Source organism: Triturus cristatus, chromosome 7, assembly GCF_964204655.1.
Source record: "Triturus cristatus chromosome 7, aTriCri1.1, whole genome shotgun sequence".
Classification (NCBI taxonomy): domain Eukaryota; kingdom Metazoa; phylum Chordata; class Amphibia; order Caudata; family Salamandridae; genus Triturus; species Triturus cristatus.
In genome coordinates, this window is record NC_140590.1 from 1014879899 (window position 1) to 1014896329 (window position 16431).

The window sequence follows — 16431 nt, forward strand, 5'->3', positions numbered from 1 at the left end:
CATCGTGAATGTCGGAATGCAAGAGGTCGGGCAAGGGCTCGGAGTCGTCCTCGCCCCCCTCGTCGGTCGCCAGCAGCAGGCTCAGTTCGGTCCGGGCGAAGTGGGGTTTTAGCCTGTTAGCCTGTAGGACCCGGAGGGGGTTCCGGGGGGACTCCAGATTGACCAGGTAGGTGACGGGACTTTTCTTCTCCACCACCTTGAAGGGCCCGGTCCACTTGTCCTGGAGGGCGCCGGGTTCGACCGGGGCCATGACTCATACTTTCTGACCTGGCTCGAATTCTACAGTAGAGGTGTTGCGATCGTACCACCGCTTCATGTCCTCCTGGCTGGCCTCGAGGTTGGCTTCGGCCATGGCTCGGAACTTGCGGGTCTGGTTTCGGAGGGTCAGGAGGTATCGGTAGACGTCAGGAGGGGCGCCTCGGGGCTTCATCTCCCAGCCCTCCTTGACCAGGCTGAGCGGTCCGCGGACCGGGTGTCCATACAATAGTTCAAACGGGCTGAACCCCAGGGACTTCTGCGGGACCTCCCGATAGGCAAACAGGAGGCAGGGCAGCAGGACATCCCATTTCCGCCTGAAGGGTTCTTCCAGGCCCTGGATCATCCCTTTCAATGTTCGGTTGAACCGCTCAACCAGTCCGTTCCCCTGAGGGTGATATGGGGTCGTGAACTTGTATGTGACCCCGCATTGTTGCCACAGGGACCGCATGTACCTGGAGATAAAGTTCGTGCCGCGGTCGCTCACCACTTCGCTGGGGAATCCCACTCGGGAGAAGATCCCCATCAAGGCCCGGCCTACCACAGGGGCCGTTATAGTTCTGAGCGGGACCGCCTCCGGGTACCTGGTGGCGTGGTCCACGAGGACCAGGATGAAGCGGTGGCCCAGGGCGGTTTGGGGGTCCAGGGGTCCCACAATGTCGATTCCGACTCGTTCAAACGGGGTGCTGACGGCGGGAAAGGGCTGGAGGGGGGCCTTGACCCGACCCCCCGTCTTTCCGCTGGCTTGGCAGGTCTGGCAGGACCAGCAGTGGTTGTCCACATCTCTCCGCATCCGGGGCCAGTAGAAGTGGGTCACCAGACGACTGTACGTTTTGTCTTGCCCCAAGTGTCCGGCGAGGGGCACATCATGAGCCAGGTTGAGGAGGAACTCCCGGAAGCGGAGGGGGACCACCAACACGCGGCTGGCCCCGAGTTCGGCTACTTTCTGTTCACTGTACAACAGGCCCTCGGCCCAGTAGATCCAGTGGGTGCCGGGCTGGTCACCGTTGGCTTGCGCGGTCGCCTGCTGTCGGACCCATTCGAGAGAGGGACAGGACTGTTGCTCTTGCTGGAACTGCTCTCGGGTGGGGCCCCCTTCGTGTTGCCATTGCATCAGTTCTGGTAGGGCGCTCGGAGAAGCCATCTCTTCGGGGGAGGATTCGCTGTGCCCAGGGTCGGTGTCCGCCTCCTCCTCGCTGCTGGCGGGAGGGGGTGTGAGCCCCTCGGGTCGGGCGGTCCCGGAGGTCGAGGATGAGCGGGGGGCCTGGGCGGCCATGGACCGGGTGATGGCGCAGGCCCAATCAGCCAGTCCCAACATTCAGAGGTGCTCTCGTCGTTCTACTTGAGCCCAGGGGGAACTCTCCAAGTCGTTCCCCAGGAGGCAGTCGACCGGGGCGTCGTCGCGCACTGTCACCTTCAGCAGGCCCGTCACCCCTCCCCACTCGAAGGGGACCAGGGCCATCTGGCATAGGCTTTCACTGTTGTCGGCCGTCCGTACAGGGCACAGCACATTCGGTAGAATTTGTTCAGGGATCACCAGGTGGCAGCGGACAGCGGTGATACTGGCGCCGGTGTCGCGAAGGGCTTCGGCCCGTTGTCCGTTGTCCGTTGACCGTGACCTGCTGCCGGTACTTCTGGGTGTTGGTTGGGATGGGGGTGCAGGGTACCATCTCTCGGCTACCCAGGCAGACCAGGGACATGGCTGCCGGCTCCCACTCAGTGTTTTCTCGGTCGAGGGCCTCTTCTTCCTCTTCTCCTCCCCCCAAGGCGGCGGCTGTCAGCCTTGGGGGGAGGAGAACCGTTTCTTCGGTTCAGAGGGCAGGCCGGGTCGCTGGCAAAGTGTCCGGTTTGTTGGCAGCCATAGCAGGTCACTGGTGGCCGTGGTCCGGGTCGGGCCGGGCCCACCCTTCGCGCTAGGCTCGGGGAGAGATGTGGCTGCGGTGGCCCTCGAGGGGGGCTCCTGGGGGCCCCAGCGGGAGGGTCTCGGTTCCTGTTCGGCCCTCCCCCCCCACCGCGCTGGCGTGGGGGTCCGTTGGGGTTCCTCTGGTACTCCCCCATTGAGCTCCGGGGGACCCGGGAGTTGACCCATCGATCGGCCTCGACGGCAAGTTTTCGCGGGTCGGTCATTTTGCTGTCGAGGAGGTGCTGTCTCAGTTCCACAAAGCAATTGTTGGAAAGATGTTCCCACACGATGAGGTCGACCAGTTGCCCGTAGGTGGTTACTTTGCTGCCTTTGATCCACCCTTCTAGGGCCCGACTGAAAAAGTCCACATATTCCACCCATGTGGTACCCGGGATTTTCTTGCAGTCTCGGAACCGCTGGCTATACATCTCTGCTGTTAGCCCGTAGCGGGTGAGCAGGGCCTCCTTCATGTGATCGTAGGAGGTCATCACCTCCTCCGGTAGCTGGAGCAGCGTGTCCCGCCCTTCACTCAGGAATCGCCCCCACAGGCCTGCGCCCCAGTCTTTTCGGGGCACTCGATGGGAGGTCATGGCCACCTCGTAGGCCTTGAACCATTGTTGGATATCGTCATTCTTGTAATACTCCTTGACGACCTCCTTCGGGATATGTACCTTGGCCTCGGGAGGTGGTAGAGTGTCTCTAGTACTGGGGGTGTTGGTCCCTCCGTTCTTGGCCTTGATCTCGAGCTCCTTGAGACTGCGCTCGTGCTCAAAAGTTAGTTTCTTTTCCTCCAACTCCCGGTGTCGTCTCTTCTCTTCTATTTCTTCTTGAAGGCGTAGCTGCTCGAGGGCCAGTTTCTTTTCTGCCAGCTGGAGTTCGCCGTCCAGCCGCAGTCGGGCGAGCTCTAGTTCGTGGCTCCGGACCTTTTCCCGCTCTCGTATTTCTTCTTTGGAGAGGCCGGTTTCTAGGCTCTTTCTTCCTCCGGTTGCCGGGGTCAGTGCGGGTGCTGTGGTCTCCGTCAGGGGCAAGGGCCCTTCTTCCTGGGAGGGGCCTGCCCCGGCCTCCAACCATGCCCTCAGAGCTTTCTGCATCTCTTCCTTGGTACCGAGGCTGGTGGTTGCAATGCCTTTGTCTCTGCAGAACTGTTTTAATTCTTTGTGCGTATATTCTTCCAGCCGTTCGGGCTGGAACTCCATTGTCGCGTTGTTTTCCTGGCTGCTCATGATGCTATTCGTTTGGATGGGTAGCTAGTGGGTACTGGCTGGTACGTACTGCGTTCGGCTCGGATCCCGTCGCTGGCAACCAAATGTTGGAAGGCGGACCCCGAGGAGTCGGTGAGACCACCAAGGGGGGCCCTCGCACTGCACGAAGTAGCCGAGCGCTGCCGAGAAGTCTCCTGAGAGATCCTTCTCCTATCACGTACTAGCACAGTAACACCACCACACCGGACTCAAGGAGGTTGTCTCAAGACAAGCAATTCTTTATCATCAATAAAAGGTTACGAGTTCAATATTTACACGAAGGGATCGAGGGATCCACCAAAAGTCTCAATGTCTCTTTGGAAGGGTAGGGGTAGCGGGACAGTCTTTGGCAGGAATGTGGTACGAGGGTACCTGGGGCCCAGTTCTTATCCTCAAGCTGGAGGACCTCCGATCTCGGAGGGGTCAGCCGCGATTCGATCAGCAGGACTCTCGACTCCGGGATACAACTGCCGAGCTGTGGTGGGGTCGCCCCAGATATAGGTCTGGAGCCCTTTGATGTCCGGACCTATGCGCCCGAGGGGGCAGAGTGGCCGGGTGGAGGTGGCCAGACGCCCAGCAGGAGAGGCGCCAGGCCCATGGGAGTTGTAGGGCGATCCCACCTCGAGAGGGGAGGACAGTTGGGGGTCCCATCGATACTGTCCTCCGCCGGGGGCGATGAATGGTTCCTGCGGCACCCCCTGGCCAGTTCGTGGTGCCTCGATGTCGGGGCTTCGCTGGGGTCGAGGCCGGGTTGAGCGGGGTCGCGCCGGCTGGTGCACGGTGTGACGTGGATGCCAACAAGATGGCGGAGCCACGAGGAGTATGCAACCACGTGCAGCTCCGGGTGAAGGGCCTTGGTGCAGTCCAGACGGGTGGCCCGTGAAGGCCGGGGCGGGGAACGGCCACAATCCAGGGGGTTAAGGACCACGCCACGAGGCCGGGTCCAACACCAATCGAGTGAAATGGCCAGCTAACTATAACACCCCTGAAACCTATGTTTTTTCTGTGAATATATATATATATAAATATATATATATTTACTGAAAAAACCATAGGTTTCAGGCACTTATTTTTTTATTGCTTGGAGTCGCGCACCCAACACGTGCACAGCAGGGGGTTGCGAGAAGAGTCGTGCACCCAACGTGGGAGGAGACGTGCACCCAACACGTGCACAGCAGGGGGCCGCGCAGGGTGCGCGACTCCTAATTTGCCCGTAAATCTTTTTTAGCACCTATCACTAACTTCTATTCTCCCCGGGGACCACATACCCCGGGGCCTGTATACAACGTTGGGGATCGTGGGGGGAGCCCCAATGCCCCCATGGTCCCAGACAGCTCCCCACATCCTTCAGGAGCCGGCATTGCTTTTCCACACTGGGAGCTGCTAACATGCAGCTCCCCGTGTGGAAAAGCAATATGGTTTGCATTTTGAAAGAGAGCAGGTTTCCTGCTCACTCTTTCAAAATGGAAACCAAGTTTGCTATGACAGGACGGGAGCCTCGGCTCATGCCCTGCCATAGCAAACAGCAGTGTCCCTGGGGGGACACCCCGAGACACAGCAGGAGCTGGCCCTGGGGGGTGGCGGTCCCCAGGGCCATTGACGGCTCCAGGACAGGGGCCACGTGGCCCCCTTAACACAAAATAAAAAGCCCCGGGGGTGGTGGTCCCCGGGGCTTAGGGGGTCTTTGAGCCCCCCCACCCATTTATTTTGTAGCCCCGGGGCTGGGGGCCCCTCTGGCTCCCCCATCAAATTTTGTTTTTTGCCCCCGGGATTTGGCCCCCCCCGGGGCTAATTATTAAAGAAGCGCAGGAGCCCGCGCTTCGTTTTTTTTTTTTTTACGGCAGGATCCGTGCACCCAGCGCACATTTTGCCATTTTTTCAACAACAAAAAAATATTGGGGTCCTGGGGGTCCTTGTGAGACCCCCTAAGCAGGTCTAGAGGGTCAGGGTATTTCTACCCTGCCCCCTTTATACGTTTTGCACACTTCATCCACTGTTTTCTTAAGCCTTGCTTCTACCGAGGCACAAAATGCCTGCCAACACTTCCTGGTTTGGAGTGTTTACAGCCAGTTGACAGCCAATTAGCATGCAGCTCATGATCGGGAGGGTGCGCGCTGGGTGCGCAAAGGGTGCGCAGATCCCCTGAGGCCATAGATATATCTATGATTTTACTTTTGATTTTCTCAGCAACTACTGAACGGATTTACACCATTTAACCAAAAGTCACGAGTGTGAACCAAGGGCTACATCTTTGCCAAATTTCGTGTAATTCCGTTCAGCAGTTCGGGCTGCAGCTGCGATTAACGATTCCTATGGAAAATTGCATGGGGAAAACACGTTTTGGGACCCCCCTTTTTTCTCAGCCCCCGCTTGACGAATCACCCCTAGACTTTCAGGATAGGACCGGACCGGAGCGCCCCACCAGTTTTGAAAATTTCACGGAGATTTGTCAACCGGCGCCAAAGTTATTCCAAATAGAATGTTGCGGATTTCCTATGGATAATAGGTCCTAATTATAACTGCCTACTGGCGACCGCCAGTAGGTACTATATATATATATATATATATATATATATATATATATATATATATATATATATATATATATATATATATATATATATATTCACTGAAAAAACCATAGGTTTCAGACATGTTATAGTTAGCGGAAATTTTACTGATAAAAAACCAATGAAATTCCCCCGTTATAGTTAGTGCAGGCAACTATAACTCACGCGACCGCAATCTTCTGCTGATGCTAATACTGTATTTAGACACTTATTTGCCCATGTCTTCTTCCATAAATGTTTAGCTATACATATATTAGAATTTTTTTTTTTTCATAAAGACACATATGTCATCAGCAGAAGATTGCGGTCGCGTGAGTTATAGTTGCCTGCACTAACTATAACGGGGGAATTTCATTGGTTTTTTATCAGTAAAATTTCCGCTAACTATAACATGTCTGAAACCTATGGTTTTTTCAGTGAATTTGCAAGGTTTTTTAAATGCTAATTCCTAACTATAACGTGTGTGAAACCTATGGTTTTTTCAGTGAATTTGTACGGTTTTTTAAATGCTAAGTTACTTTACGCCATTCGTGGCGTGCACGCCCACTTAACGCAGTTCGTTCCGTGCGCGCACGGTGCGCTTCGCGCACCGTGCGCGCACGGTGAGCACGCGGTGCGCTTCGCGCACCGCGCGCCCACTTTACGCAGTTAGTGCCGTACACGCAAGGTGGGCACGCAGTGCGCTACGTGCACCGCGTGCCCACGTTACGCACCGTGCGCACATGGAGGACATATTATGCGCTTCCTTGTGATAGGTAATCTGTTAAATTTAATTTGTAAGTGATGACAATAATATGCCATGCACAGAGAGTGTTTTTTTTTTTTATTACAATTTTTTTGCGTAAGCGCACCGTACGCGTACGGTAAGCGTAATCGGCGAAATTTTCAAAAAATAAAAATTTACCGTTTTTGGCCTTTGAGGACTCAACTAACATGGCTATGTGCATGGGCGCTGTCTAAACAGCCCCTTTATATGTTTTTTGCCTTTATTTACAGCCCCCCCCTCAGAGTGCGAGAGAGAAAATGGCGGCCGCCGCTTCCTGGTTTCGACCGATTCGAATGTTTACTTAGATGTAACAGCCAATCAGAATCGCGCTCGCGCACGCCACCGTACGCGTACGGTAAGCTTACGGTAAGCGTACCGTAAGCTGGCTCAGATATATATATTGATTTAAAGGCTATTTTCTCAGAATCTACTGAACAGATTTACACCAAACCTACAAAAGGCACTTCCTTGACCTGAGGACTACCTCTCTGCCAAATTTCTAGTAATTCTGTTCAGCCGTTCGGGCTGTAGCCCTGTCTAAAGGTCCTATGGAAAAATGCATGGGAAAAACGCGTTTTGGGACCCCCCTTTTATCTCAGCCCTCGCTTGACGAATCCCCCCGAGACTTTCAGGGTAGGAGCGGAGCGGAGCGCCCCACCTATTTTGAGAAATTCGCGAGGATTCGTCTACCGGCGCCAAAGTTATTCAAAATAGAATGTTGCGGATTTCCTATGGAAAAGGGGTCCTAACTATAACTACCTACTGGCGACCGCCAGTAGGTAATATATATATATATATATATATATATATATATATATATATATATATATGTGTATATATATATATATATATATATATATATACGTGTGTTTTTTTTATCAGAAGTACCATGGGAGTACTGCAGTACTGAAAAAAAAATTAAATACACTGTTATACACTGTATATTAACAATATTATGTGCTAAAGTGTTTTCTTCAATATTTTTACATATTTAAATATGTGCAAAAAACTGCACGGAGTAGCACATTAATTAGTAATAATTACCAGACTACTTTAAAAAAAAGCAGGTCACCATAGACTGGTATAAAAATGAACAAACATTTCTAAGCAAAAATGTTAACCGTAAGCAATTATTTGGGGAGCACCACAGTACTCCCACACAACTCTGTAGTTTTTAAAACAAATATCTAGAAACAAAATATTTTTTCTGCCTATTACCACTTATCTAAAGTGGTAACATTTAGGGCAAAAATACCAAACGTAATAGTGACATTGGAAGACATAACACAATACGGGGAAAGTGTACAGAAAACAAAATGTCTGCCTTTAACTTTGGTAAAGCGAATGATTACCTAATACGCTAATGACTTGTGATAACTATGTACTGTGGTACTACTGCCAAATACCCCCATATTTCACAAAAATACTACAATAATAAATATTACTAACTTCAAATACATTAAAAAGTATCAAATAATTACATTATTTACCTGCACTACACAAAATAAACATGGGCTCATCATAATATGCAATCCTGCCAAATTTCAACAAAGTGAGACTCCTAGTATTCGTGTAACGTAAAATGTAAAACTGCATGTTAAACATATTTGATTCAACCACGTTTTTGGACTCCCATTTTTTCTGTAGTCCTCCTTCAGCCAACCCTGCAAAACTTTTACTCCTTCCAGAATTAAACCAGTGGAATAAGTAAGTTAAAATGTGTAGACATTCCTCAAACTAATGCAAAGTTATTAAGGTATATATTTTTCTAAATTCCATTAGTCGATAATATATACAATTTTTAAAACAAACGTTAACAATTACTACTTCATGAAAGTGGTAATAGGTTGCTAACAATAATAAAACTTAATAATTAACTATATGTAACACCCTAACCCACAAGTCAGCGAAACGCCAACCGTACAATAATGTAAATTTGTCATTAAAACAACATGGCTTATTTCTACCTTTGGTAAACACAGTCATTAACCAATCACATCACCAGTTCTAAGCTGCATGTACTGTGGTATACCATGAACTTTGCACGGTATACCAAAGCACAATATATAACTGCGTTTCATGCAACATATAAGTTTACAATTACTTATACTATTTACATAGACAGCCAAAAAATTAACATTTATATAATGAAATTCATATTTTTCAGATCTAACATTCACATGTTTTCACATAATTTTAAGGTACATTTTAATTTTAATTACACACTCCTCTTTACACCACTCCAATGTATAAGAGTTGCCTTTATGCCACTACACTCTACGCTATTTACAGTATGCCACTCCACTTTAGAACACTCCAATACACGCCATTAAATTCTACTTTAATCTACTGTATGTTATTCCACTCTACTCTACCCAACTCCATTGTACGCCACTCCAGTCTACACCACCATACTCTAAGCTATTATACTGTTCACCACTGTATTCTATAACACTTTCTGGTATGCCAACAGATTAATTCTAGTTAGGAAAAGTTTCTTTATGTTTGGTATGCAAACCTAACTTTAGCTACACAAACATTAGAAATCCTACACTTATAGTAATATCTTTAATTTATCATTAAAGCACCACTTACAATGTTATATAAGTCAAACTTACAAATTACATTTATACTTACACACTACCTTAAAATTCCGATAACTCGCACACCTCCGTACACAGACTTCTTGCCTCACTCGCCACACTACATTAACTGTAACTTGCTGCTTCTCCTTGCACTACCTATGCCCTTGCATATTACAGAACTACGGGCCAGATGTACATAGCATTTTAGCGGTCGCAAATGGCCCATCGGGCGTTTGCCACCGGTAAAATGCATTTTGCCATGTACAAAAGGCAAATTACAACTCAGTAACATGTTATCAAATCGCCTTTTGCATTTGCACTTTGGTAATAGGAAGAGTCATGTATAGGGCGTCCCACACTCCACTGCCTACTCTTATAAAATGAAATTCCATTCCCAAACCACCAATAAATTCCACAAGGGATCAAGAGAGTCCTCACAATCAGGGGGGCCTTAGAGCTGCCAACCATGAAGATGCACCTACTGGGATGAGTATTCCCTGCAGTCTGGGAGGGCGGAATAATTGAAAAGAAGAACTCTCTGAGGAAAAAAAACCAGTAATAGGCCTTCCCCCGCTGCATGTTCATAAGTAGTTATACTTGCAGGGGCGCCTAGTTTAAGGAAAGATCATAAGGAGTCTTATGAAGAGCTGTTTAATAAAACTGTAAATTGGTTGGGCCGTTTTAGAGGTTTCCCGCTCTCATTGACCAAAAATATTTTGATGGTAAGGAGGGTGTGGTGGATTGGCACCTAGCCTGTGGACTGTAAAGGGGATTCCCTGTACTTGGCTAAAAGTCTCTAACTAGGAAATATGAGCACACATTTGGAGCCAGCTAACATTGTTTTGCTACCTCTTGGTTATTTCTACAGACCTAATTTTCAAACATGATGGGCCTCCACTCAAGCCCCTAGTCAAGTAGGGTGGAGTACAGCAAGGGCTACCCTAATTCCGGATAGATGGTGTGCCATTAGGGCTAGCCCCTTCTCCATTCCCACTCAATCGTTTCAATGTCTTAGCAGACATCGATTGACTTAACAGACCAGAACCAACATAAAAGCAGGCAGGTTGGACGGGTGAGAGATCGGAAGAAACGAGAATAATAGAGACATCAAAAGAAGTAATGGTACCCCAGAAATCTGCCGAAGGTAATTTGAACTTAATTAGTTCGAATATAGATGGTTTACGCTCTTTTCTTGCGGATGAGAAGTGTTGGACCCGGCCTCGTGGCGTGGTCCTTAACCCCCTGGATTGTGGCCGTTCCCCGCCCCGGCCGTCACGGGCCACCCGTCTGGACTGCACCAAGGCCCTTCACCCGGAGCTGCACGTGGTCGCATACTCCTCGTGGCTCCGCCATCTTGTTGGCATCCACGTCACACCGTGCACCAGCCGGCGCGACCCCGCTCAACCCGGCCTCGACCCCAGCGAAGCCCCGACATCGAGGCACCACGAACTGGCCAGGGGGTGCCGCAGGAACCATTCATCGCCCCCGGCGGAGGACAGTATCGATGGGACCCCCAACTGTCCTCCCCTCTCGAGGTGTGATCGCCCTGCAACTCCCATGGGCCTGGCGCCTCTCCTGCTGGGCGTCTGGCCACCTCCACCCGGCCACTCCGCCCCCTCGGGCGCATAGGTCCGGACATCAAAGGGCTCCAGACCTATATCTGGGGCGACCCCACCACAGCTCGGCAGTTGTATCCCGGAGTCGAGAGCCCTGCTGATCGAATCGCGGCTGACCCTACGGAGAAGAACTCTTGCCGGAACCATCACGAGCCCTGCTGACTGCGTCGCGGCTCCCTCTTGTGAACCCTCTCTGAACCACCTGGAACATCGGAGCCCTGCAGAGGCTGTCGCGGCCCAACCTCGCTGAAACCTTCCTCGGAGCCCTGCTGACGACGTCGCGGCTCGAGCTGAGCAGAAACCATCTTGAGAGCCCTGCTGATTGAATCGCGGCTCTCCACGAACTGTACGCCAGAGCCCTGCTGACGCCGTCGCGGCTCGACCCCTCCGAGAGCGGAGGTCCTCCAGCTTGAGGATAAGAACTGGGCCCCAGGTACCCTCGTACCACATTCCTGCCAAAGACTGTCCCGCTACCCCTACCCTTCCAAAGAGACATTGAGACTTTTGGTGGATCCCTCGATCCCTTCGTGTAAATATTGAACTCGTAACCTTTTATTGATGATAAAGAATTGCTTGTCTTGAGACAACCTCCTTGAGTCCGGTGTGGTGGTGTTACTGTGCTAGTACGTGATAGGAGAAGGATCTCTCAGGAGACTTCTCGGCAGCGCTCGGCTACTTCGTGCAGTGCGAGGGCCCCCCTTGGTGGTCTCACCGACTCCTCGGGGTCCGCCTTCCAACATTTGGTGGCCAGCGACGGGATCCGAGCCGAACGCAGTACGTACCAGCCAGTACCCACTAGCTACCCATCCAAACGAATAGCATCATGAGCAGCCAGGAAAACAACGTGACAATGGAGTTCCAGCCCGAACGGCTGGAAGAATATACGCACAAAGAATTAAAACAGTTCTGCAGAGACAAAGGCATTGCAACCACCAGCCTCGGTACCAAGGAAGAGATGCAGAAAGCTCTGAGGGCATGGTTGGAGGCCGGGGCAGGCCCCTCCCAGGAAGAAGGGCCCTTGCCCCTGACGGAGACCACAGCACCCGCACTGACCCCGGCAACCGGAGGAAGAAAGAGCCTAGAAACCGGCCTCTCCGAAGAAGAAATACGAGAGCGGGAAAAGGTCCGGAGCCACGAACTAGAGCTCGCCCGACTGCGGCTGGACGGCGAACTCCAGCTGGCAGAAAAGAAACTGGCCCTCGAGCAGCTACGCCTTCAAGAAGAAATAGAAGAGAAGAGACGACACCGGGAGTTGGAGGAAAAGAAACTAACTCTTGAGCACGAGCGCAGTCTCAAGGAGCTCGAGATCAAGGCCAAGAACGGAGGGACCAACACCCCCAGTACTAGAGACACTCTACCGCCTCCCGAGGCCAAGGTACATATCCCGAAGGAGGTCGTCAAGGAGTATTACAAGAATGACGATATCCAACAATGGTTCAAGGCCTACGAGGTGGCCATGACCTCCCATCGAGTGCCCCGAAAAGACTGGGGCGCAGGCCTGTGGGGGCGATTCCTGAGTGAAGGGCGGGACACGCTGCTCCAGCTACCGGAGGAGGTGATGACCTCCTACGATCACATGAAGGAGGCCCTGCTCACCCGCTACGGGCTAACAGCGGAGATGTACCGCCAGCGGTTCCGAGACTGCAAGAAAATCCCGGGTACCACATGGGTGGAATATGTGGACTTTTTCAGTCGGGCCCTAGAAGGGTGGATCAAAGGCAGCAAAGTAACCACCTACGGGCAACTGGTCGACCTCATCGTGTGGGAACATCTTTCCAACAATTGCTTCGTGGAACTGAGACAGCACCTCCTCGACAGCAAAATGACCGACCCGCGAAAACTTGCCGTTGAGGCCGATCGATGGGTCAACTCCCGGGTCCCCCGGAGCTCAATGGGGGAGTACCAGAGGAACCCCAACGGACCCCCACGCCAGCGCGGTGGGGGGGGAGGGCCGAACAGGAACCGAGACCCTCCCGCTGGGGCCCCCAGGAGCCCCCCTCGAGGGCCACCGCAGCCACATCTCTCCCCGAGCCTAGCGCGAAGGGTGGGCCCGGCCCGACCCGGACCACGGCCTCCAGTGACCTGCTATGGCTGCCAACAAACCGGACACTTTGCCAGCGACCCGGCCTGCCCTCTGAACCGAAGAAACGGGGCCGGCGGGCCCCCGCCCCGGCAGCTGACAGCCGCCGCCTTGGGGGGAGGAGAAGAGGAAGAAGAGGCCCTCGACCGAGAAAACACTGAGTGGGAGCCGGCAGCCATGTCCCTGGTCTGCCTGGGTAGCCGAGAGATGGTACCCTGCACCCCCATCCCAACCAACACCCAGAAGTACCGGCAGCAGGTCACGGTCAACGGACAACGGGCCGAAGCCCTTCGCGACACCGGCGCCAGTATCACCGCTGTCCGCTGCCACCTGGTGACCCCTGAACAAATTCTACCGAATGTGCTGTGCCCTGTATGGACGGCCGACAACAGTGAAAGCCTATGCCAGATGGCCCTGGTCCCCTTCGAGTGGGGAGGGGTGACGGGCCTGCTGAAGGTGACAGTGCGCGACGACGCCCCGGTCGACTGCCTCCTGGGGAACGACTTGGAGAGTTCCCCCTGGGCTCAAGTAGAACGACGAGAGCACCTCCGAATGTTGGGACTGGCTGATTGGGCCTGCGCCATCACCCGGTCCATGACCGCCCAGGCCCCCCGCTCATCCTCGACCTCCGGGACCGCCCGACCCGAGGGGCTCACACCCCCTCCCGCCAGCAGCGAGGAGGAGGCGGACACCGACCCTGGGCACAGCGAATCCTCCCCCGAAGAGATGGCTTCTCCGAGCGCCCTACCAGAGCTGACGCAATGGCAACACGAAGGGGGCCCCACCCGAGAGCAGTTCCAGCAAGAGCAACAGTCCTGTCCCTCTCTCGAAGGGGTCCGACAGCAGGCGACCGCGCAAGCCAACGGTGACCAGACCGGCACCCACTGGATCTACTGGGCCGAGGGCCTGTTGTACAGTGAACAGAAAGTAGCAGAACTCGGGGCCAGCCGCGTGTTGGTGGTCCCCCTCCGCTTCCGGGAGTTCCTCCTCAACCTGGCTCATGATGTGCCCCTCGCCGGACACTTGGGGCAAGACAAAACGTACAGTCGTCTGGTGACCCACTTCTACTGGCCCCGGATGCGGAGAGATGTGGACAACCACTGCCGGTCCTGCCCGACCTGCCAAGCCAGCGGAAAGACGGGGGGTCGGGTCAAGGCCCCCCTCCAGCGCTTTCCCGCCGTCAGCACCCCGTTTGAACGAGTCGGAATCGACATTGTGGGACCCCTGGACCCCCAAACCGCCCTGGGCCACCGCTTCATCCTGGTCCTCGTGGACCATGCCACCAGGTACCCGGAGGCGGTCCCGCTCAGAACTATAACGGCCCCTGTGGTAGGCCGGGCCTTGATGGGGATCTTCTCCCGAGTGGGATTCCCCAGCGAAGTGGTGAGCGACCGCGGCACAAACTTTATCTCCAGGTACATGCGGTCCCTGTGGCAACAATGCGGGGTCACATACAAGTTCACGACCCCATATCACCCTCAGGGGAACGGACTGGTTGAGCGGTTCAACCGAACATTGAAAGGGATGATCCAGGGCCTGGAAGAACCCCTCAGGCGGAAATGGGATGTCCTGCTGCCCTGCCTCCTGTTTGCCTATCGGGAGGTCCCGCAGAAGTCCCTGGGGTTCAGCCCGTTTGAACTATTGTATGGACACCCGGTCCGCGGACCGCTCAGCCTGGTCAAGGAGGGCTGGGAGATGAAGCCCCGAGGCGCCCCTCCTGACGTCTACCGATACCTCCTGACCCTCCGAAACCAGACCCGCAAGTTCCGAGCCATGGCCGAAGCCAACCTCGAGGCCAGCCAGGAGGACATGAAGAGGTGGTACGATCGCAACACCTCTACTGTAGAATTCGAGCCAGGTCAGAAAGTATGGGTCATGGCCCCGGTCGAACCCGGCGCCCTCCAGGACAAGTGGACCGGGCCCTTCAAGGTGGTGGAGAAGAAAAGTCCCGTCACCTACCTGGTCGATCTGGAGTCCCCCCGGAACCCCCTCCGGGTCCTACATGCTAACAGGCTAAAACCCCACTTCGCCCGGACCGAACTGAGCCTGCTGCTGGCGACCGACGAGGGGGGCGAGGACGACTCCGAGCCCTTGCCCGACCTCTTGCAATCCGACATTCACGATGGATCGATCGAAGGGGTCCAACTCGCCTCGTCCCTGACCCCGGAACAGCGCAACGACTGCCAGCGATTACTGCGGGACTACGCAGACCTCTTCTCTCTCACCCCGGGGGTGACCCACTGGTGCGTCCACGACGTCGACACCGGGGAGAACCCCCCCATACGACACAGAGCCTACCGCGTGCCTGACCGAGTGCGGGCCTGCATCCAGGCCGAAGTAGCGAAGATGCTGGCCCTGGGGGTCATCGAGCCTTCCGACAGCCCGTGGGCCAGCCCTGTCGTCCTGGTGCCCAAGGCCGCAGCTCCCGGTCACCCCCCGGAGTTGCGATTCTGCGTGGACTACCGAGCCCTGAATGTAGTAACCAAGACGGACGCACACCCGATACCCCGGGCCGACGAACTCATCGACCGCCTAGGGGCCGCTCGCTACTTGAGCACGCTGGACCTCACCGCCGGGTACTGGCAAATCCAGCTCACCCCCGGCGCCCAAGAAAGATCTGCCTTTTCGACTCCGGATGGGCATTACCACTTTCGGGTGATGCCCTTCGGAATGAAGAACGCCCCGGCCACCTTCCAAAGACTGGTGAACAAGGTTTTGGCCGGGCTTGAGGCCTTCAGCGCGGCCTACTTAGATGACATTGCCGTGTACAGCAACCACTGGGCCGAGCACCTCCTCCACCTGAAGGCCGTCCTGGCCGCCCTCCAGCGGGCCGGGCTCACAATCAAGGCCAGCAAATGCCAAATCGGCCACGGATCCGTGACCTACCTGGGCCATCAAGTGGGGAGCGGGCAGGTGGCCCCCCTCCAAGCGAAGATAGATGCCATCCAGACCTGGGAACCCCCCACTACTCAGACCGCTGTCCGGGCCTTCCTGGGCCTCACCGGATACTACCGGCGGTTTATCCGGGACTATGGGAGCATTGTTGGCCCCCTCACAGAGTTAACGTCCAAAAAACAGCCCAAGAAGGTACACTGGACACCCCGCTGCCAAACAGCCTTCGACACCCTCAAAACGGCCATGTGTACTGCTCCGGTGCTGCAGGCCCCGGACTACCAGAAGGAGTTCGTGGTACAGACGGACGCCTCCGAGTATGGGATCGGGGCCGTCCTCTCCCAAACTGACGAAAAGGGGCTCGAACGACCAGTGGCCTTCATCAGCCGGCGACTACTGCCCCGGGAGCAACGCTGGAGCACTATTGAGCGCGAGGCCTTCGCTGTGGTGTGGGCCCTCAAGAAGCTCCGGCCCTACCTCTTTGGCGCCCACTTCCGGGTCCAGACCGACCACCGGCCCTTGC